Source organism: Carassius auratus, unplaced genomic scaffold (genome assembly GCF_003368295.1).
Source record: "Carassius auratus strain Wakin unplaced genomic scaffold, ASM336829v1 scaf_tig00215316, whole genome shotgun sequence".
In the NCBI taxonomy this organism is placed as follows: Eukaryota; Metazoa; Chordata; class Actinopteri; order Cypriniformes; family Cyprinidae; genus Carassius; species Carassius auratus.
In genome coordinates, this window is record NW_020528035.1 from 2000255 (window position 1) to 2023731 (window position 23477).

General features: G+C 34.2%; 1 protein-coding gene across 5 annotated transcripts in view; it reads left to right on the forward strand.

The window, feature by feature from the left end:
• The first annotated feature begins 6867 nt into the window (after positions 1-6867).
• znf618 (zinc finger protein 618) overlaps positions 6868-23477 on the forward strand; it is a 42651-nt gene continuing 26041 nt past the window's right edge. For 2 of the 5 annotated variants that reach the window (XM_026260039.1, XM_026260035.1), the window contains exons 1-2: positions 6868-7663; positions 11073-11166. The gene's annotated coding sequence lies outside the window, so the exon portion shown is untranslated. Of the gene's footprint in view, positions 7664-7750; positions 7902-7978; positions 7999-11072; positions 11167-23477 lie in introns of those variants that run through there. The other 3 variants (XM_026260036.1, XM_026260037.1, XM_026260038.1) reach the window with 3 other exon arrangements.

Below are 23477 nucleotides of genomic sequence, written 5' to 3' on the forward strand. Positions count from 1 at the left end.
CAACAAGCTAGCTAACAGTATTGGACATGTTTATCTGTATCACTAGTAATAGACTTCAAAATAAAGGTAACCTCATGCTAACATTCAAATATTATCTCCAGTTATCTTCCACAGTAGCCTATATCAACAATTTTCTGTGGTACTTAATTATAAAATTAAAGTAGATGCACCAATTATACAAAAGCAGCGTGTTGAGTTATGAAATGTGGGGCAGGTGAAAATAGTAAATATGTTCCTTATTGCCAAATAATTAGCATATATCAAAGGTTTCTATATGGGCCATTTTTGACCAATGTATGTAAAATTGATGTAGAAAAAATATATATATATATATATATATATATATTTTATATATATAAAGGAAATAAGCACAGAAAATATAATACAGTTAAGAAAACTTTTGACCAACAACACAGAAGAGGCATTAATTCTCTTGGTTCTGCTGACTGGGAATCTAAAACGACCACATGATGGTGGCAGAAACACAAATAGAAAATGTAAAGGGTGGTCAAGACTTTTAAGAATACAATGTACCTTCCTTAAGGCTTGTTCATAAAAGATGTCTGAGAGTTGAGCTAGATTCAACTTACAAGTTCTTACAAGTTACTACACTGGTTACTGAACCAAAGTCGTTTGAAATCAAACATATAGGCCTATAGGTTTAATGGAAAAGCGAACATGTCTGAAATATAAAGTATTGATTTATCAATAATAACTTCATGCATTATGAAAAAGTATCAAATTGTTATATCTTCCCCCAAACATAGCATGGAATTTAAATCACAATCGCAAACTCCATTTACTGTCACCTCAGCACACTACATCTCCCATAATCCTCTCTGTCTACCACCCATGTGCTCTCCACAAACACCACACCTGTCTGCCATCAGCACTGAACACCCATGCCTTGTTGATGTATGAAATCTTATTGTACCTTTGGAGTTTTCTGATCTACTCTTCTATCATGGTTATTTGCCTCCTGTCAGTCTTTCTGCTCCTTCATCTGTCTTCAGACCTGTCTGTCTGGCCACTGTTCACTCGCAAGGAAACCTGAGCTCCACCATGCTTCTCCAGCATCTGCTGAGTAAACCTGTGCTGTTTACATTACCTGTGTGTTGATCTCTGTCTGAATTTTTTACACTGAGGGGATACAAATGTGTAAACTGTGTTGTTTTATTAATAGAAGTTCTAAAATGAGGAGGGGGACGTCTTTAAGTGGTAATCATCCGACAGTATTTTCTCTGGGCTTTTCCCAACACCTGACTTTGGGAAGAAGCCAAAGAACATGGCACATTTATTTTACTCTCCTGAATTACAAATTTCTCACACAATGGTGAAAGATAACAGCAACGAAGTATACTATAGGATCTATAAAACATAGTGTTTTATCAACATTAAATGACAATAAGCAATAGTCTTTGCTGCTTCTTTTATACAAGGCTTTTCTATTCATTAAGAAATTTTGCCAATGTTTTCAGCTTTTCCAAATGCTGAAGTACTAACTGTTGGAAGGTACCCTTGCTAAGCTCAGCACGCAAATTGTAGGGGGTCTAAGAAACGGTCCTTTGCAGATTTCTTTTTACCATCATCTTAATCAACCGTTCAAAACATTTTATAAGTGAAGATGTAAGTGCTATGGATCTAAATATCATCTCATGTCTGTGCATTTTTTTTTTTTTTACCAAAATTAATATATCCTCAAAAAAGGTGACAGGTTTCATACTTATCATATGTTACTTCATCTATCTCTGAACCAGAGCCCATAAGGAGAGTCCCATCTGTGCATTCCAAACACTTGTGTGTATATATAGTCTAGCTTCTTTACATCAAACTTTCACCTTAATTGACTTTTCTCAGATCATATTTCCCAGAGACACACATTTAGATCAGTTAACCTTAAAACAGCTTTGAGTAAATCTTAAAATTTTTATATTCAAGTGTATGCATTTTTTCAAATGCTGCTGAGATGTTATTTTTTGTGCCATGTATGAGAAAATATTTAAGGTGGGCAGTAATCTTTCCCAATTATATTTACAGTATGTAGAACATGTGTTTGTTCATGGCTGTATTATGTATTAGGTGCAAAAGTTTAATGTAGGAAACCATAATGCTGGTTCCTAAGTCTCATTAGACATACAGAATCACTGAATGTAATTGACATGTCACTATATTCTAATTAGTTGAGATAGTGAATTGGTGGGTTTTTGTTAAATGTGAGCCAAAATCATCACAATTAAAAGAACCAAAGACTTAAAATACTTCAGTCTGTGTGCATTGAATTATTTAATACGTGAGTTTCACAATTTGAGCTGAATTAATTGAACTTTTCCTGGACATTCTAATTTATTGAGAAGCACCTGTATATATTGAATTATTTCTTATCAGTTAGTAACTCAAAGTAAAAAGCAATCAAGCTTATACAATTTCCACTCATTAAAACTGAAAACACTTCAATAAAGGGAACACTTAATCCCCACGTCCAAATTCAAAGTAAACGTATGAAGTGGAATTCAGCAGAAATACTATTAGCTGTTGATAAATGTAATGCTAATAAAACCAAACCTTTTGATTTCACAAACTGCTAAACACAAATTTATGAAACCCTACTTGCAAAATAACTCAAATTAACAATATAACTAAAAAATAACTTATTATTAGTTGTGCTTCATAAACACCAAATAACCCATTGATTTACTTTTAGAAACATTTATTGTGATGTTCTACTGACATCTGCTGGGTTTAATCGTTATAGTCACACATTTCTGAGAAAACTTTGAGTGCTGCTGTGATTGAAGTAAAATACCAAGAAATTATCATCTTTGTATATAATGATTTCATTTAAAGTTTCACTATTAAACATTGAATTACATAAAAAAATAAAATAATAAAAAAATAAAAATAAAAACCTTTTCATTTGTGGTCCGTGACTTTTAGACTTCATTGTAGATGAAAATGAAGATGAAGATGGAAAAAAAAATGATAGACAGAAGGAGGCAAGCCTGTGAGGGATTTTTCCCCCCAATAATATGAAATGTAAATTAATATCATAAAAAAGCCACAAAAATATTGTAGTAAATCAATGCATTTGTTTGTAAGGAAAATCACAATAGAATGTTGTTCCATCAGATGACGTATAGGATGTCAGCTTAGCGTATGTGAGAAATGACGAGTGCACACAGGAGAGAGCAAAACAAAACATTGGTCATGAATTAGAAATAAAAAACATGGATTTGTCAAGACAAATATTGCAGGATTTTGATATAAGCCAAGAGGAGACTGTTTTTTCTTTGCTGAAATAAAGAAACTTTGCTTCTTTTGCTCCTGTAAACAAAAGTTGATTCTCGCAAGACTTATGTCGCTACACCTATGGCATCCACCAGAATGGCGTTCTATTGTAAAACGTGCATACGACAGTTAGCAGAAGTTGGAGATTAGTGTTTATAAAGTTTTACATTTGGATATTTTTCTTACAAAAATGCATGGATTCACAACAAAAGGCCGTTAATCACTCCACGGAGCCATGTGAGGCACTTCTATTATGGATGGATGCATTTTATTGAACTTCTTTTGGACTATTGAAAAATAACACCCATTCCCTGCCATTATAAAGCTTGGAAAAGCCAGGACATTTATATATAATTTCGATTGGATTCGTCAGAAAAAAAGAAAGTCTTATACATCTAGGGTGGCTTGAGGGTGAATAAAATCATAGAGTAATTTTCATTTTTGGGAGTACTATACTTTTAAAGTGAGTGTTTTGTTATATGTTGCCATTAGAGTATTGTGATGTACACTGTGACATAAATTAAAAACGTGTATAGTGCTTTTAACAATCCAAGTTGCCTTTAATCTGTAAAATTTTTCCCTGCATGCTTTCTTCCACACTCCTGCAAAAATTCTTTACTTTTTACCCTTACTGTACATCAATCCTCCCACACTCAATACCCCATAATAGCAAAAGAGGAAAAACAACAACAACAACAACTAACAAACAGAGATTTGTATCCGAGCTCTGCAAACAAGTCTTCTGACCTTGTGGTTGGATTTATGCATTTTCAGTTATTAAACCTTATGGAGAGTTGTGTGAAAATAGTAAGCTATTTTCTATGAATGTGCAAGATGATTCATTAGTGAATGACAAATGTAAAACTATTTGAACTACAAAAGCAAGGCATTTATAATTACAATGATATATATTTACAACAATTGTTGTCAAATGCCGCTTTGCAATATCAAACAGCATAACGGACTGTTTTTGTGCAGGTAAAATAACAGAAGCAAATGACCCTGGAAGCATTGCAAGTTACAAATGTAAATGTTTTCTTCCCTTCCTTGTTTTTGCCATAAAATGTAAAGTTATGACATCTTTTGTTGTCTTCTTTTTTATTCTCATAAAACATGGCGTGTAGATTGAGTAAAAAAAAAAAAAAAAAAAAAAAAAAGATATATATATATATACACTACAAAAAAATAATAATAATAATTAATTAATCAAATCACAGCAGACAGGCTAGAGACAAAAGTTCTCAGCCCTTCCCTCTCATATAATAGTGTCCAAATTGTTTTCATTCACTCCTTTAATATTAGACAAACGTGGCATATGAATGAATGAAGGCAAAGAGGGGAGATTTCCGATACATCAGAGGGGTTTTGAGGTCTTTTACACAAAGTTAACTGAACAAGTTTGAGAGTTGATTTCAAACCAAACAAATCCATCCTGGTTCAAATCAGGGGCCTGTTTCATAAAACATGTTTACCAAATAAGCCAAATAAGCTTATTTGGTAAACTTGATTTACGAAACAACCTCCAGTTTCAGCAGGTTCACAACATGTGCTATAAACATTATCCAAAAGTGTCACATTGTGTAGCGAACAGCCAATTGCTCGAAACATGAAGAACGTCCGCCCACAAGGCATATTAGTTATATCAATGCAAGATCATGACTGGAAAAAGTGTTTAAATGCATTCACCCTAACATTGTCTTATTTACATTAAGACTGTGCCTCAGATGCAATCAAATTTCCAAGGGGTCTCGAGTGGGGTCCTAACAGTATAGTCTGTAGCCCTTTTGTCTTCATGCATAAAATTCTGTCCCACAGATTGTTCCACATTATTCCAGGGCACTTCAGCCATGGGTATTGAGGGTGGAAGAGAGCCCCCCCCTTAAAACTCCTGCCAGCACTGAGACTTGAACCTGCAACATTTGAGTTATAAATCCAGTTCTCTTACCATTAGGCCATACCTGCCCTGTAACATAACATCACTACTGAAGAACTGGGATGTAGTACAGTACAAACCCAGCCCAAAGGCAAATCATAAATAGCCCAAAACAAGCAAAACGAACCTATCCAAATCGTAAAACTCAACACCTGCCACTCCCAATCCTAAAATACACATTTTACAGTCACTGTTATGTGTTAAACACAACTTCAACTTGAAAATCACTAGAAGTAACCATAAACGGTCACAAAGGAGCTCAAACGCACCCTTTCCTTAACAAAACTCATAAAGTAGCAGTTTTATCATCGGTAGAATGTAAAATATTCAAAACATGCGGTTTGGGCTATCATAGTGTAAACAATAATGCAATAGCCCACTTTAAACCATGGAGAAAAAAAAAAAAAACTTCAGCTTGTGGCAACAGTTTACTGTACAAGTAGCCCAATTGTGACGGAAAACTGCAAACTTGGCAATACTGCTACTGTAAAACATTAGTTTGTAATGGTTAATTTCTGTGTTTCTTTTTTGTGTGTATTCGACTGCTGTATTTGACTCAGTAGTCTTTGCATGCTTCACCAATGTATTCTTCTAAAACATAAAATCAGGAAGCTTGACCAAAGTTGTGGAGGAGAATCTATTCAAGGTATTATTATAGCACACAGTTCTTCAGCAATGATATTAGCATGTGAGTCTTCCAAGAATCGTAACCCAAATGCTGTCTGAATGGAACTTTTTTGAAAAGAAACACATCTCAAACAATAGACATTGTACTGTTAGGACGTCCCACTGGAGACACTGCAAACAAACCCTTAGATATTCTAATTGCATTGGTCATTTCCCTGTATATGGGCCATTTAGGTCACACCTTTACAAATACAGATGCAGCTGATTGCACATACAGTCACAAATGTAAATACATCAGCTATCTCAAAGGATTAAAACAGCAATTGTTATATTGAGTTAAAATCTAAATGCAAAAGCTGTGGTTTTGCACGCAAGTTTAATGCATGTTCAAACCGGTTTAAATTCAAAGAACTGTGTTCTCAGTATAATAATACTTTTGTTTTATAAATGTTGTAAATTCAGGTTTATTTTTCTGTATTTTTTTATACAACTCGGCCACAGCTATTACAGCGTTGTTTGGTAATTATTACACTGTTTACAATTTTTTTAAACCAGTAATTTACTGGTTTAGGCTATAGACTAATACACTTTATTTTATTTTTTTTGTTTTATTATTTTTTTAATAAACAAACAAATAAATAATAAAACAAACAATTAACAGTCTGGGTGAGGAATAAAGAGTGAATATATTTTTGGTATATATATATATATATATATATATATATATATATATATATATATATAAATACTACATAATATGAGATTTGTGAGGATGTATTGGCAAGTTCATAAATATGAGAAGTCAGAAAACTCTGTGATATTTCCAGAGTCTTTTTTTTTATGTTTTTTTTTTTGAAAATTGGAATTTGCTTGTCAAATTTCATGAATCACATTTGTTTTTTTTTCTCAGACCCTCTGCAGACTCGCCGCTAGAGGCGCTGACGAGACGGAACCCATTTGAGAAGTGAAGATGGGGAAAAAGGGAAACCACACATAAAAGTCCTTTGATTTGAGGTTCACTTTATAATTTGTCATGGTTTTGGGTGCAGATAAAAATGCGCTGTGGATATAATCTTCATTTTCTGCAAATCTAGACATCTATATACAACTTTCCACAACATGTTTGTGTCTCTCTGTAAAATATTATCACAACAAGACATACTAAAATGTATATAAATACTGTATTTAAACTTTAGGCAACAAACAGTGAATCAAGTTAACTTGTGAGTCTAACAGAAGAGTTTTCTTCATCCATGCAGATGAAAAACTAGTTTGGTCATAAATGTAAAAACACTCTTTGCACGCAAAATTGCTATTACATGAAAGCATACAGTTTAGTTATTTTGCTTATCTAAACCAAAAGATGGGCAAGCTGACGTGATACCGTCCACATAAAGGCATTGTGTGAAATTAATGCATTTGCAAATTGAGAACCTGCCCTTGCATGATGGCGGATGAATGTGTCCGTGGGGAAGACCGCAACATTAATATACCTCACCAACAGTGAAGCATCGGCCGCCAGTGGCGTGGACATTTCAGGAAGAGAACAGACAAATTCGCTGAAATCAAATTTGGGAGTTCTGCTTCCAGAAGAGAGAGAGAGAGAGAGAGAGAAAAGTGCCCCGGAAAGACCCACTCGTTTCGTCATTTTGAAATCCGAAGGGGAGGATTTCTTCATTCCCAGAAAATTTCTCCGCATGACCCGCATCATTTTGGGAGGTAACAAAGTGGAGCACCCGCGTCTTTCCTCATTCACAAATGATACAATGTAACGGGCGCTTTGGTTGCAATCATCCGGAGCTCATGTTTGTGTGCGCGGTAAGATCACATCACAATTCTCTCAAATGTGATCTGAATGTGTTGTGCAGTGCATGATCTGTTGATTTTTTTTCTTTCTTTTTTTCCATTTTTTTCCTTTTTTTTGCGGAGCTGCTTTCGAAATAAAGTTTTGCAGCGAGTTTGTTTTGCAGTGAATTGTTGCATCAGTCTTGCTGTCTGTGCGTTTGGATCGAGCGGAGGCTTTTGCAGGAAATTTGTGGAGTTGAAATCAGACGGGGTAGGGTACAATCTGAAAACACAAAAAGCACACGCAGCAGCCATGTTTGCTGAATTTTCCTGTGAATTTTACTCTTCTCTGGCGACTGGAAAGAAAGGTTGGCTCGAACTGCTCAGTCGTTCACTAAGCAACTTATTGAAGTGAAGTTCGATGCAGATGAGAGTAATGAAAGTGTGATTACTGAAAGACGGCGTTATTTTCGATGAAATTAGAATGTAAATGTGGTTTTCGTTTTTGCAGCGAAATTAGCGCCATCTGTCGGTAGATATTTCGAAAAAATTAAGAAATTATTATTAATTTTGCTTGCAGGGATGCATTTCTTTATATTCTACACTTCTACTGTTTATTCGGTGTATAGCTTGGTAAGCTGTAGTTGTTTTTGCGTTTATGCCTTTTAGACAAACTTCATAATCATGCTGTTTTGGGTTCGTTTAAATATTAACATTTGTTTTTTTTTATCAGTCAAGCTGTTTTGAAACGCTGCAAATTTCCTCAGTGTCATAAGAAAACAAAATATCGTTAAATGAAAAGCCACTCTTACCAGCTGGCATTTTCCTTTCGCTCACATCTTGATTTTTTTCCACAGCTCAACTGCAAATATTGTAATGATCAGTCAGACCTGACAGTATGTGCATAATAGATTGGATTTTGTTCCTGTGTCATGTACAGAAAGCTGCTGAACAGTCATATGTCACTGGTCACACGTGTTGGGTGTCTGATTAATTTTGCTAGTTACATGAGAGAAGTGGGAATATTTGGAGCTTCCTTTTCAATAAACTGAAGACAGCTTTACACATCAGTTTCAAGTCGCCTAGCATGGAACACCAATATCTTAAATATTTAACAGTATTTAGAAGAAAAAAAAAAAAAGGTTGGTGGACAAGTTTAGTCAGCAAGTGTTTTAAACATTTGTATTTTGCATTGCGTTTTATTTTCTTTCATTTTCTGTCAGTGGCTGAAATTTGGTAACATTTCTGTTCTTATTGTCATCTGTCTGAAAGGTTGGAAAGTAATATTGTCAGTAGCTGAAATACTGGTAAACAAGGCGTATAAATGCATTGAGGGTAATTAACAGATGCTGTCATCAGACTCTGAAATCTAGATGAACAACCTTTTTGTGTCAGATCTCTTTTATGTTTGAATTCTAACAAGTCTGCTGTGCGACAAATGAATCCTTGACCTGCTGTTTTCTCGTCATCTCGTTCTAGAAAAGGTGACCATACAGCATGTAAGCGGCTTTAAAGGGATTGTTCAAAAATGAAAGTTCTGTCATGTACTCATCCTCATGACATTCCTGTATGACTTTTTTTCTTTTTCTGTGGGACACAAAAGATGGTCTTAAACAACCTTGGACCCCAATGAGACATTTTTTGTGCCACAAAAGAGAGCAAGTCATGCAGGTTTCTAACAATATTAGGGTAGGTTAATTATCTTCTTTTTTATTATTATTATTATTATTATTATTATTATTATTATTATTAAGTGAACTAGTCTATGCCTATAATGCAAATAAACAAATGTCAAAAACATAAAATTTAATACATTTTTAGTGGCCTCCAATAAAAAAAAAATGAAATCAAATAAATGCTGCTTTAGCGCTTCTATAATATAGTACAAAATACATTACAAATTCAGTCAAGTACATTACAAACTCTACTATCAGGATGACAATTTAAGAAACGTTTTATTGGAAATGAATTTATCAGTTTCTTAGTATTGGTTATTTTGCCAATTTTATTTAAAGCGATAGTTGACTCAAAAATTAAAATTCTGCCATTATGTCTCACCTTCATGTTATTCCAAACCCCTAGGACCTTTGTTCATCCTGGGAACACAACTTGGATATTTTTGATGAAATCTGAGGGCTTTCTGAACCTCCAGAGATAGTAAGGGTCCTACCATGTCCAAGGTCCAGAAACGTACCAAAAACATTGACAAAATAGTTTGTGTGACTGCTAGCGCACTGCTAAAAAAAAAGGGGGCTGCGTAATACGACGCATTTAACTATTTAATGCCGATTATTGTATTTTCATAACTGTTGGAGGCTGAAATTAAAACAGTATTTTGATTAATTGCACAGTCCTATATTTAACAATTCTCCTCCTCCGCACCTTTTGGAGAGTACGACACATGCATGTGCTTTGATCTGTATTAAACAACGCATGCGTGTGATGTTGCTGAAGTACAACACACATGCGCTGCTTCTCGTTTACGTTCAGAGAAGAGCACACGCATGTGTAGTGATACTCTCCAAAATGGTGCCAGGTGTGACATGGAGGAGAAGAATTGTTGAAGGAAGTCATTATTTTTATTTATTTCTTTGTGCACAAAGCATTCTCATAGCTTCATAAAATTACAGTTGAACCATTGATGTCACATGGACTATTTTGTTGATGTTCTCTGTACGTTTCTGGACCTTGAACACATTTGTGTTTCGAAGATTAAGAAAGATTTTAGGGGTTTGGAACTACATGAGGGTGAGTAATTAATGGCAGAATTTAAAGTTTTGCGTGAACCATCCCTTTAATGATAAAATTTACTCCAAAAGTGTTTTTTTTTTTTCCAAATGATTTTGTATGCTTCAGTTGAACAGTTATTCTAAGGATGTTCATTAAGCGTGTGGCTCTTCAGGTTTACATGGCTGATGTCACGTGTGACCTAGATATCAAACTAATAATTTTTTTTTTTTTTTTACATTTTCAGAACCATAAAACTTTATTGCTGGGTTTACAAGAGGGGAAAAAAAATCCCATGTCTTTTATGTGTTCTCAGAAATTTGGAGCCACATAAATTGAAAAACTGTTTCTTTTCCCCCATAAAATCTGAAAACACAGAGACTAACCTTTCTTAAAGAAACAACATCACTATGGAGGTGTCAAAGCAGCAGATATACTGCGTTTTTAATGCTCTTTTTAGGCAGTGGTTTTATTTGAATGGTAAATGCTATGGTCGGAAGTAGTATTCAGCTCTATATTGTTACTGTTACTTATCTAAGAATATAATTTTTCATGGAAATTTTTAAAGCCTGCCTTTCCCCCTTTTGTGTAATAAATTTTGGGATTTTCCATGCAAGGTGCCTGGGGTCTGTAATTTTCCACTGCATTTCACTGTCAGTACTTGTAACTTGGAACAAGTGGTTAATTTTTAACCCACTCACCATTTTGTTTTCAGATTGTACTCTTGTTCGGCTGAATTCAAGAAAATCTGGCAAGGAAGGAGAGGAAGTAGAAGCAAACAGTGGACTCCTTGACCTCTGCACCACAAGGTGAACTGCCTTTTACTGACAACATTTTCATCAATGTTACAAGCCATGCAAGCCAACGTGGTGTGGCCTTTCCATTTTACTTTAAGGAATCGTTCATTTTAAATATGGAAATTGTTGTTTCAAAGCACTATGTTGTTATTTTTTTACTGTCAAAATAAGAGTTTTTGAAGAATCTTCATTCAGCTCTTTTCCATATGACTTGATGACTACTTTGAAGCTGCAAAAATAACCACCATAGAAGTAACTGCAACACCTGTCTGCAATATTGAAGTCTTATGAAGCCATATCAGATTTGTTAGACAAACAGACCCAAATTAAAGTCACTTTTTTTCCTGCTGCCGTTCTCAAATCTCATTCTCCATTGACATATATAGTTTTTTTTAAACTCTTTCATAGCTTCAGATTATCAGTAGATAACAGATTTTTAAAATTAAATTTATTTGAATAAACTATTGTGTGGTTACAGAAAGCATGGATTATAGGTTAAAAAAAAAAAGTTTATTCAAATGTATAAAAATGCAATTCATGGATTACATTTTGGTGCTTTAATTTCTCTTTTGATTATCTATATTTTTATTTTTTAGAAAAAAAGTTTGTTAAAATATTAGAAGAACAAAAAAATATGAATAGATAACTGTTATCAGCTTAAGTCATCTGGTGCATTTAATGTGGGGAAAGAAAGAAATAAAAAAAGAAAAACCCTGAAAGCAGGATTTGCGTACATTTTTGTCACTTCAGCATTGTGTAATGATATGATGGACTTTCGGTGGCAAAGATTTAGGCCACTCAGACTTCATGTCGGGTTCAAAGTTGCTAAACTTTGCCACCAAATTTCTTGTGTAAATGTAGGAAAATGGTCACATTTACACAATACTTTAGAATATTGTGAATTTAAATGTAGTCATAGAGAGGAAAACTGGAGACTTGCAGGACTGTGTGTTAAGGTCAATTCGGTCTCTTAAAATTATAATATGATAATTTGATAACATTTTTATAACACTGCTAAGTTAATTCAGGTTGCAAATTTAGTTTGACTCTCAAACATTTAATACTTATAAAAATTATTAACTCAAGTTATTGGTAAACGATCTATATATAAAAATGTCTTTTGATATGATTAAGTGTAGAGCATAACGGAGTAAATGATGAAAATGTGTGTGTGTATAATATATATATTTTTTTTTTGTAAACTACTGCTTGAAATTCTTCATAAATTGTGGAAACTGAGCTATAAAGTTATACAGTTTCTGTGCAGCGCTTTGTTAAATCCCTCAGAAACTCCATTAATGTCCTGCTTTTTCCCAAAAGCAATGAATACAAAATGACTCCGTGATATTGTGACTCTGTAGGATAATGCTTAGCCCCACTGCCTTTATTTCACTGTAGGAGATGTAAATTTAGGCCTTATTTTTGATTCTGGTAATTATTAACGTTACATCATTCTGGGAACCTAGATTTCATAATATGCTACATTGACTCCATACGGTTTGTTGCTCATAGCAAACTCTCACTGCTAAAGCAGCATACTTAGAACTCGGAGATGACATTACTGCCAAATTAGGGTTGTGTGAATAATTGTTTTTTGATTTGTTTATGGGCATTCAGATATTGTACTTTGTCTGCTTTTATTTGGAAATTAAATGACAATGTTAGGGATGGACTGGTTGAGTTATAATGTTTCTGTATACATCATACAAATATTCTATGCCAAACCAAATTTGGGATGTTGCCCAGCTTTTTTCCCCTGAAGAAAGATCCAAATAAAAGGTAATGAAAGCCAAAATATTAAATGTCATGGATGGATATTTTGTAGAGGGGGGCCAAAATGGCAATTTTCACTTGAGATTTGGGGCCAAATTACTGGGGAAAATGACTTTAGAAAGATGACAGCATCATTAATTTATTTTGAACACCGATATTGGTAGGTATATTAGGAAAAAAAGTTGACTATAGCAGCTGTTGACCTTTGGTAACTTCATTTTAAGGCCCTTGGTTTGGATCCAGAGATAAACGGTTCCCAGTGTGGTTGAATGAGTAAATTGTACACACTTTCAGTGGTCAAAATCCAAACATGGGTCACTTTACATACAGCTAATACTTTTTCTTTTAAAGAAGAATATCTGAAGAACAAATAATGTTGGAATAAGAATTGTACCAGAAAAGCACCAGAAATATTTTTTTTTACCCAACTGTCACCACTGGCATATAATGCAGCTACTAAAGGCAGCGGGTTTTATTAATAGATTCTCATATCTCTATGTAAATAACATGATGTAGCCTTCTAACCCACTGTCATTTGACTGTAATATTTATCCATGAAACTTAATTTAATATTTTAGCTTTCTTCTTTTTCTTTTTTTAATTAACCAGGGGAAAATAATAATAATAATAATAGTAATAATTTAAACCTAGGAACCATGGAACAACCTAGTTAATTTAGCTGGAAATGTAGCCACAAAAAGTTTTGGTTTTGTTCTATTATTTTTCATTAGAATTTTTGACAGTCCAGAAAATTTAATATGTAACAATTAAAATGCTTCATATGATCGTGATGATTTATTATTATTATTATTATTATTATTATTATTATTATTATTATTATTATTATTATTGTCTTCTCACAAATCAAAATGTGATTTATTTTTTTTTTTATTTTTTTTTTTGTTAATAAAATGGTCCGGGATCAGTGCCAGGTCTGGTATTATTGCTTTAACAGCTGCTTCACAGCTAGTTGATTAGTGAGGTTGGCTAGTTGATTCACGTGTGCTGGTATTATTTGTAACTAAACTAACATGCATGGTTATGGTGAAACTACAGTGGAAAAAGCCTAGATTCAACAAAACTTGACTAATAGGGTTTCAGAACGCACTGTGGCTTAATTTCCATCAACAGATGAAGATTTACAGCACTCTAAATCAGGTTGTGTGCTAGTCTCTCGTCAATGATGCTTGTATGCTGGCTATCGCTGGTTCCTCAGTGTCCCACAGCTCTGTGATAACGTTTTATATAGGAGTAATTCTGACTTTGCTCCAGTGTCTTGTCACCTTTACTGTATATCTGAACAAATGTAAAACAAACCTGTCTCACGACTCTGACACCACCTGCTTAAACCCCCAAAGCCTGAAGGATGTTGAGGCCCCACTGTCATGATCTTGAGTCTCAGTACAGATACAGACCAAGCCATTCCACTCCGTGGGAAATTTCTAATCAGCCTGCCTTACAACAAAGTGGCGCCTACATTTAGTTTAAGTGTCCCGTTTCTTAAAGGGATAATTAATCCAAAAATTTAAATTGCCATCAATTAAACCTTTGTGATATTCTTCAAAATGTGTTTCAGCTGTCATTGCCCATGCAAAGAGAAATAAATGCATTCAGGTTTGGAATGATTTGAAGATGAGTAAATTATGGAATTACATTTGGTTCAATAAAAATGAACGAAACTTTATAAAACTGAATGTAACTTTTTCAGAAACTATCAAAAATATGCCATTACAAAAGAAGAAAAACGCAATGAAAAAAAAAATGAACTCAGTCACACTTTTAAAAGGCTCTTCAAATATGCTTCATTCTTTGTTTATGTTTTCAAAGATTCGTTTTCGCTAATCGTGGATTCTGAATGCATTGCCACAGATTTCGCTTACGCTTCGCAGATTTTCGTTTGTTTTGACACAAACTTCTCGTGGGGGCGGGCTTAACAGTGATCTTCTCCGATTGGATAGTGAGCTTTTGATGGACAGGTGCTCTCTGACCGGGAAGTACAGACGCTGATTAAATACTATTTGACTTTCGATCGTCTCCGTCTGTAAAATGAGCTCTTGTCCTTCAAGGCAGCTTGAAGTAAGCTTGTCTTACTGAATGACAATAATAAACCACCACAAACCGTTGCGCACTGTAACATGAAAAATTTGTATCGGTGTTATTGGTTACTTCAGTAACACAAGCTTACTTCAAGCTGCCTTAAAGGACAAGAGCTCATTTTACAGACCGAGACGATCGAAGGTAAAATATTATTTACATATTTAGTAATACAAGGCACAACGTATTGCATACAGATCACATCGCAACATTTTTTTTATTAATGAAGAGAACAAAAACATACAAAAGTATAAACATTCATCACATAATATCCACCACAAAAAAAACAATAAAGAATAAAATGGAACTAAAGAAAAGAGGGAAAAAATTACACAAGGAGATCAAAGGCAGAGCAAATTCTAACAGTCCTTATAGCTTTCTTATTAGTAGAAACTGAGATTCCATTCGAATAGTTTTCCATCTTTTTTAGGAAAACAGGAGACAGGGTTACAGTTGGAGAATTAGCATTTGTGAATGAGAAATTTGTTTAAGAAAAAATTTAAATCAATAACAAAACTGATATTTTTGTTTGTGGGGTCAGAGTCATAATACCCAAATATTATGTTTTTCATATGTACCGAGAAGCTTGGCAAAATCTTACACCTGACAAACACACCAATGTCATCCCAAAGTTTCTGAGTGTAGTGACATGACCAAAATAAGTGTACAGTTTCTTCAGAACTCGAACAAAAAGAGCAATGTCAGATTTAAATCTTTGTATAAACTTCTTTACAGGGTAGAACCTGTGTATGAGCTTAAAATAAATGTCTTTCACTTTGTCTGTGAAATAATTTTTGCGGTAGAGACCAGATTTAATCACCACAAGCTTACTTCAAGCTGCCTTGAAGGACAAGAGCTCATTTTACAGACTGAGACAATCGAAGGTCAAATAGTATTTACATATTTAGTAATACAAGAGAGCTTTCCAATATGCGTGCCACTGAGTAACGTCTGTACTTCCCGGTCAGAGAGCACCTGTCCATCAAAAGCTCACTATCCAATCGGAGAAAATCACTATTAAGCCCGCCCCCACGAGAGGTTTGTGTCAAAACACCAAACGAAAAACTGTGAAGCGTAAGCGAAATCTGTGGCAATGCATTCAGAATCCACCACTAGCGAAAACGAATCTTTGAAAACATAAACTAAGAATGAAGCATATCTAAAGAGCCTGTTAAATTCTTTTGTAATGGCATATTTTTGATAGTTTCTGAAAAAGTTACATTCAGTTTTGTAAAGTTACGTTCATTTTTATTGAACCAAATGTAATTCCATAGTAAATGAGTGAGTAAATTTAATCTTGATTGGTGTTCAAACAAGAAATGAAAACTCCTAGTTCTTTAATGTTTCAGCTTGTATTGTAATGCAGTTTTAATTCAGTGATTACAGTGTCAGTAATACCTTGTACCATGATACATTTCAGCAGTTGTCAGAATATACAATTTGTATTGTGTATATAATATCTATATTTCTTATTTGCTATATGCTGGTTTTATTTTTAATGACAGTTTGCACTCAGGCTGACACGGACTCTATGAGATTGTGCAGAACTGATGATCCATGTTATCCCAGCATGATTTGTGAATATTCCAAAGAGCATCTTACGTGCTTCAGTGAAAGTAATAAAATCTGACCTTTTGCACAAAAGAGTTAACATGGTCAGTGTCACAGATTTGCTTGCATTTGTTTAGTCACAGAATTTAAAGAAAGTTCACACAAAAATGTAAGAAATTCCCACATGTGGCTCCACACTTCCACGGCTTTCCTACTTCTTTGAATTACAAAATAAGATATTTTAAAGAATTAGTTCAACTCTTTTTGCCCACATTACAGGTTCAACTGGTTTTAAGATTTAAAAAAAGATATAATGATAGTGTGTTAACATTTCACTACTTATAATTCCTGTTATTTCACAATGTGGTGTATTTTGCTGCAGCATGTAGGCTTTACTGGAAAATAAAAATAAATATTGGTGACCAGATTGGTCCCGACTGATGATAGTGTTTCTCAAATTTTCTGATTGGTGCAGCACTGTTTTTAACTTTACATTTACACTTTTTTTTGCAGTTTAATCTGGAATAAAACATGCAAGATAAGATATCTAAAAATATTCAGATTCCTTGTTTTTATAGTTGCTTTGCAATATTTTAAAGTAGTCATTGACCTATTTCATTTTATTTATTTGTTTGTTTGTAATTACTGACAATTAGTAAATGTGACATTTATTTTGACAGTTTGCAGAACTTATGTTCACTGTCAATGCCTGAGCACACAGAGCTCATATTTTCCATCTTCTTTAGTTTATTGTCTAACAGCTTAACAGTTCTGTTAAGTATGTTCTTAGATAGAGCTGTTAAACAAATGGCATGTGAAGGTAATATAACAATTGCTTTCTATTATTAGCAATGCTAATAAATCCATGCAGAATTAACAGAAATATGATTACTGGTTCAGAATTGGGGAGGGGGCTCCATTATTTGGCCTCACTGAAGGTGACAAACCTAGATAATGGTTGGCCATGTTTTAAATTTGTTTACTTCATACATTTTTGTGTATTGTTTTATTACACACATGCCTGCCAAACGCTACAGTAAATCAGTGCTCTACTGTGGAATATGTTTCTCTTCTTTGCATTTTGTAGTCATCTCTCTCATGTTAGTCTGTATTGTGTATGCGGTTAGTTTATGGTGACTGTAACTCTTTCAAGTTGCCGTAGGGCTCTTGATGGCCTCCTTTACTGTGGGCCTTTTTGCCCAGATACTTTGGAGGGTAGCCAGTTCTGGGCAGATTTATAATTGTTCTACATTTCATCACCTTTTTATTATTAGCCTTATTGGCTAAACCCCATAAACTTTCAAACATTTTCCATGTGCACTATGGCTAAGTAATTTTATCATATATAGATGATATCTTGCATACGCCCTGATGTCCATATCAACAACCAGTTAACAAAATACCTTTGTGTCTTATTTTGTACTGTTCTCTGAGTCACACTTTTAATGTTATCAAATGTTATCAAATAATTTAGATACTTCATAATTAGCAATTTTCTGTCCTGTTTTTAATCCCCCTCTTCAGAACACTCTGTTTAAATAGGTGTGGCAGATTGTAGACTCGGACATAAATAGTTGTCTGTCTGACAACGTACATTCCTCATAGATGGACGCTCCTGTGATTTAGGGCAGAAACGCATAAATAAAGGTCTCCGCACAATGAGTCCTAAATTTTCATATACGTGTTTTCGTATATGAAGTCGGATGCATATTTATCCGTTGCAAAACTGCACTAAATGGAGTCTTTAAGCAGTGAGGATGATTTTGTTGTCCTCTTGCATTTTAGAGAAAGAAAGGAAATATTGCGTCCATCCCATTCTGAGATATAGAGAGGATGGAGAGTTCCCCCTCAGGAGCAGTGGGCGATTCAAAGTTTAGGCCTACTTCAGGATGTCAGTGGCTCAGTTTGATGCTTTTGCTAGTGAATCTACAGCCACATATAAGAAAAAAAAAAGGGCCACCAATTCCTGTGAACTGCGTGTTTAAGGATCTATATAGAGTGCTTTGTGCTGCGAGACGAAGTGGATGAACTTGACAATTGCCATTCTTGATTTTGGCGGTTGCTTGTACGGTTGCTCTGAACTGTCAAAACACCTCAAAATACATGCTACGGATGGGGAAAAATTGAAAAAAAGGGAAAACATAACCCGATACATTTTTTTTTTTTTTTTGGACTGATGAATATTTCGGTGGCAGTGTGTAAACGTGATTGAAATAACGAGATTTATTTTTTAACGTGCAAAAATTTTGATCTAAATTTTCGGATTCTGTGAGCAATGACCTCAGTACATACAAAACTATCTGTAAGAAGAGACAAAGCAATAGTGACCACATAATGAAAAAAAAGTTTCTCACACTTGTGTTGCGACATCGGATCCAATATAGTCACTACAGCGTAGTCTTTTAGGGTGTTCTTTTGGGCCCTGCAAATGCTCTCGGAGCAGTTCAGCTCATATGTGAACAAACAAATGATCTGAGACCCCCCGAAGGGGATTTTTCACCAAAGGGGATTATAAAGTACTACAGAACCAAATCTAATCAGGGACACTTTCTACAGTGGATGCGGCGCAGTGTGTCACAAATCACCAACAACAAACTGATTCCCTTTAATAATAAAAAAAGATTTAAATGCTTTGTTAAAGCTCTGCAAATGTCTTGACCGATGACATGATCAGCGATTGCCAACTCCTCAAGCCCTTCCCAGTCCATTTCCAAGTTTTCCAGTAGACGCCAGACGGTCAGACGCCAGCATTTCACTGCAGCACAGAAAGCTGGATTATGAGTTCTTGGATTCTAGTTGAAGTTGTGGTGTGAACAAGAATGGGTCTGAAATTATTTCAGTGCTGAAGATGTTCAAGAAAAGAACCAGGTACACTGGTTCACTTTTGGCTGGTTTCCTTTCTCGTTCACTTTAACCCCTTAACTGTCACTCACTTTCTTGAAGATAGACTTGATATGCATGATACAAACCTAAATTTTTATAATTCATGACTGAAAACATTTTGTAACATGATTTTGATGTGCCATTTACATGGTAATGCAATGTCTGATTTTAAAATGGGTTTTAAAGGATGAATTTTGAGATTTTATGTTTTCAAGTGATATATAACTTCTTATGATTTCTAAAATGTGATAGAGAAAAAGGCAACGAGGAAGTATTTTTTTTAAACAAAGGTCAAAACTCCTTTTGTAATGTAGATTTCTGAGGGTGCACTCTTGTCATAAATTAATCTATTACTTTTACTACATAATTTTTAACAAACAATATTGGCAAAATATATATTTGGGAGTTTTAGACCTCTCCAACGATATATAGTTTGTCAAGATTAGATTAGATTTGATTGTAATAGTATAGTCAATGTAGGTGTCCCGTGTAAAAATGTGTATAATGTGTATAATTTATATATATAAATTATATTAATTAATAATTATAAATTATATAAATTAAAGGAATAGTTCACCCAGAAATGGCAATTTTATCATGAATTAATCACCCTCATGTCGTTCCAAACCCGTAAGTCGTTTGTTCATCTTTGGAACACAAATTAAGATATTTTTGCAAATATCTACAAACCTATTTATTTATTTTTTGAGATGAAAATGACAAATCGCACTAGTATAAACAGCCTCAATTGCACAGTTAACTTTCAAAAATACAATGAACATCAAATAAAGAAAATAATTTTTTTTGTTTATAATTTACACAAGAATCGATCATGTAGCTCTTATTGTAGTGTTTGTGGTTGCAGTGTTTTTGCTGGCTTGCAAGTAAAATAGTAACCGTGCAGGTTGTAAGGTGGGGTAAAATTGATGAAATAACAGCTAGCTGTACTGCATTTACCACAGCAGATGTTCAGTCCTCTGATCTCTGCTAGACATAAGAAAGTGTCGGACAATTAAAGCCTGGGGGAAATAATGGAACATCCAACAAAATGAAAAGCCAGGGAATGTAATCATGAATGCAATAATTCAAAATGAAGCATTTATATATTGTAATAAATGATAAATAACCCTAATATGAATTAATACATGTATAAATAATAAAATGACAATGAATAATGAAGTGATAAATGCACAACACAATTGTGAGGCTGTAATGATTTTCAACTTTTTTTTTCATAAATGTATGCATATCTGCCCTGATCCAAAACACACACAAATCCCTCTCTTCCGTGTTTTTTTTTTTTTTTTTTTTTTTTTTGTGTCACAATGGAGCAGGTTCAGTCTCTTCATCTCCTGCTTGTTTTGCAATTTTGATTTCCATCAAAAATTTAATCACGAGTGTTTAAGGGCTCAGCGCTGGCCTGTGTGCTGCCCTGAATTTCTTATTTTAGTCTGTTCTTTCAGGATTTATTTTTTATATAATTCAAGTGTGCTTTTCAATATCTCCCAGTTATTAAATTTTAATTCCGAGGTCATTAGCATATAAATTGAAAAGGCTTTTTTGAGTTGCCCACTCGGATGAAATTTAAGAGGAGAGATTTCTTTTTTTCACCACTTTCATTTAAATGTAAAATAGTAAAAAGAAAAAAAAAATACAAACAAAATGTTTTTTATTTTTTATTTCTTTTTTTTAATGCCAGTGTTTTTCATTACAGGAATGTGTCAGTGTGTTCTGGTTCAAGGAAACTAGGGCTGTCAGCCTAATCTCTTCCAGTCATCTCCTGAAATAGCCAGAGAGTAATAAATTCTCATTAGATGACAGTGTTGAAATTCTGCTCATAGTTACCACAGTTTAGAGCAGGTTTTCGAAATGAATCAGTGAAAGAACATACCTGTGCACACTAATAATGCCTCCTGGCTCTTCTTCTGATGGAGATACCTGGAATTAAGAGGGGTGCTATCCACACTGTTCTATATATTACTTGAGATGCAAGAATATATTGACATCTGATACAATCAAAATTCTTACAATTTGCATTTTGCATTTAATTAGGGTTTTAAATTTCAGCATGGGAAGTCATAAAACAGTATTCTTTCAGTCGAGGAATGTTAATGATGGAAAGGCAGGCACTGATTTTTTTTTTTTTTATCATTTTTTTTATTTTTATATGTATATACATCTAATTAAAGCTTTTAAATCCCTAATAAACATCCATCTCTAACCTTGCAAACTTTGGCAACTCCAGATATTAGATATCATGGACTGTGCATTGAAACCTGCATGAAAAAAATAAAAGTAATCTGGGAAAATGCAAGCTGTGTGAATCCAAATTCTGTTCTGAACTTCATCTTTGCTGCACTATTTCATGTTTGCAGCTATCGTATTTGTCATATTCAACGTGTACTGCAAATATGAATTTATGTCTGATGCTTTTCATCAAAGGAGCTATTAAATTACGCTAGCAGCATTTGTGTTCATCTACTTGAGTAATGTGCGTAGCTTTTTCAACAAGCCACCAATTCAATACTTTTGTGTGCTGTTAATAATGTAGTTTTTAGTAGCTAGTAAAAAAAAAAAAAAAAAACATTGTTTTAAAAATAAAGTATGTTCAGTACAATAATAATAATGTTCCTTTTATTTGTTTTTGTTGGCTGTTATTATGAACAGTCCATTGGATCCATTGTAAAAACTGACGATCACAGCCACAGATCTGCAGTTTTAATGGAATCACCGGCTCACAAATCAGTTCAGGTTCATTTCGATCTGCACATAACCAAAAGTGCTGAGATCTTTGTAATTAGTCTGTTAATTTCCACCAGTTTGTTTATTTTACTCAGCTGTTTGCAGGTATAACAGGAGTGCGTTAACACATTATTTTCACACCGTAATGAGTCGATCATAGTGGGATAGAAGCATCAACTCCTCTCCTGTGAACTTGTCCCCACCTCATCAATGTGACTGTAGTATCACCGAGATAGCATTATACTTATATAATATCTTTACGGTTCAGGGGTCAGGGTTCTATACGATTTCAGTACAACAGGGGAAAAAAAACATCTAATATGCTTGGTTTCTTTGTATTTACTTTGAACAGACATCTGCAGTACATATATACACACAAGGAATACGTTCTTGAAATATATTTGGTTTAGTTTACAGATGACAAACGATGACAAAGATTTTTTTTGTTTGTTGATTTTTAAATATAAAACTTGATGTGATTTATGTGTTGGTTCTTTTTGTAACATCTCTAGCACATTTTAATACCGTGATAATACGGATAACCGTGATAATTTTGGTCACTATAATCGTGATAAGAAATTCATACTGTTACATCCCTAGTGTGTGTGTGTGTGTGTGTGTGTGTGTGTGTGTGTGTGTGTGTCTGTGTACTATTTTCAAATTGTATTTCAGTTTTAGCCATTTCAGTTCAAGCTTAACAGAATTTTTGGACAGTGTTATGTAAGAAAAAATAGTGATGATTATGCATTACTCAATCTCATGTTTTGCCAAGGTTCTCATTTTTGTGACAGCGCAATTTGTGCAGAAGGAACTGCCTCTTACCTCATCAAAGAAAACTTCTCTCGCTCTCTCTCTTGCTCTCTTTCTATCGGAAAAACTTTTCTCTCTCTTCAAAAGCTTTTTTTTCCACCCTCTTTCAAAACGTTATCTCTATTTTTTTTTCTACCACAAAAAGTCACAACCACAAGAAAGAGAGAGTGGGGAATGAAGGCTAGTTAATAATTAGCATGCAGTACCGAATGATAGTGGCACCTGGTGGCCAGGATTGGTACTGCAAGCTAACTGTTAAAAAGCCATCTCTCTCTCTCTCTCTCTCTCTCTCTCTCTCTCTCATATTCTGGCTCTTGAGGGGAAAGAGATGTGAAAGTTTCAGTGAGATAAAAAAAAAAAAAAAAGCTCTGGAGTTATGTAAGAGACGAAAAATCCACCTGATATTTTTTCCCCATGTTGTGGTTCAGGGTTTCTGTAGTAAACACTCCTGTTATATACAGATACTTGCG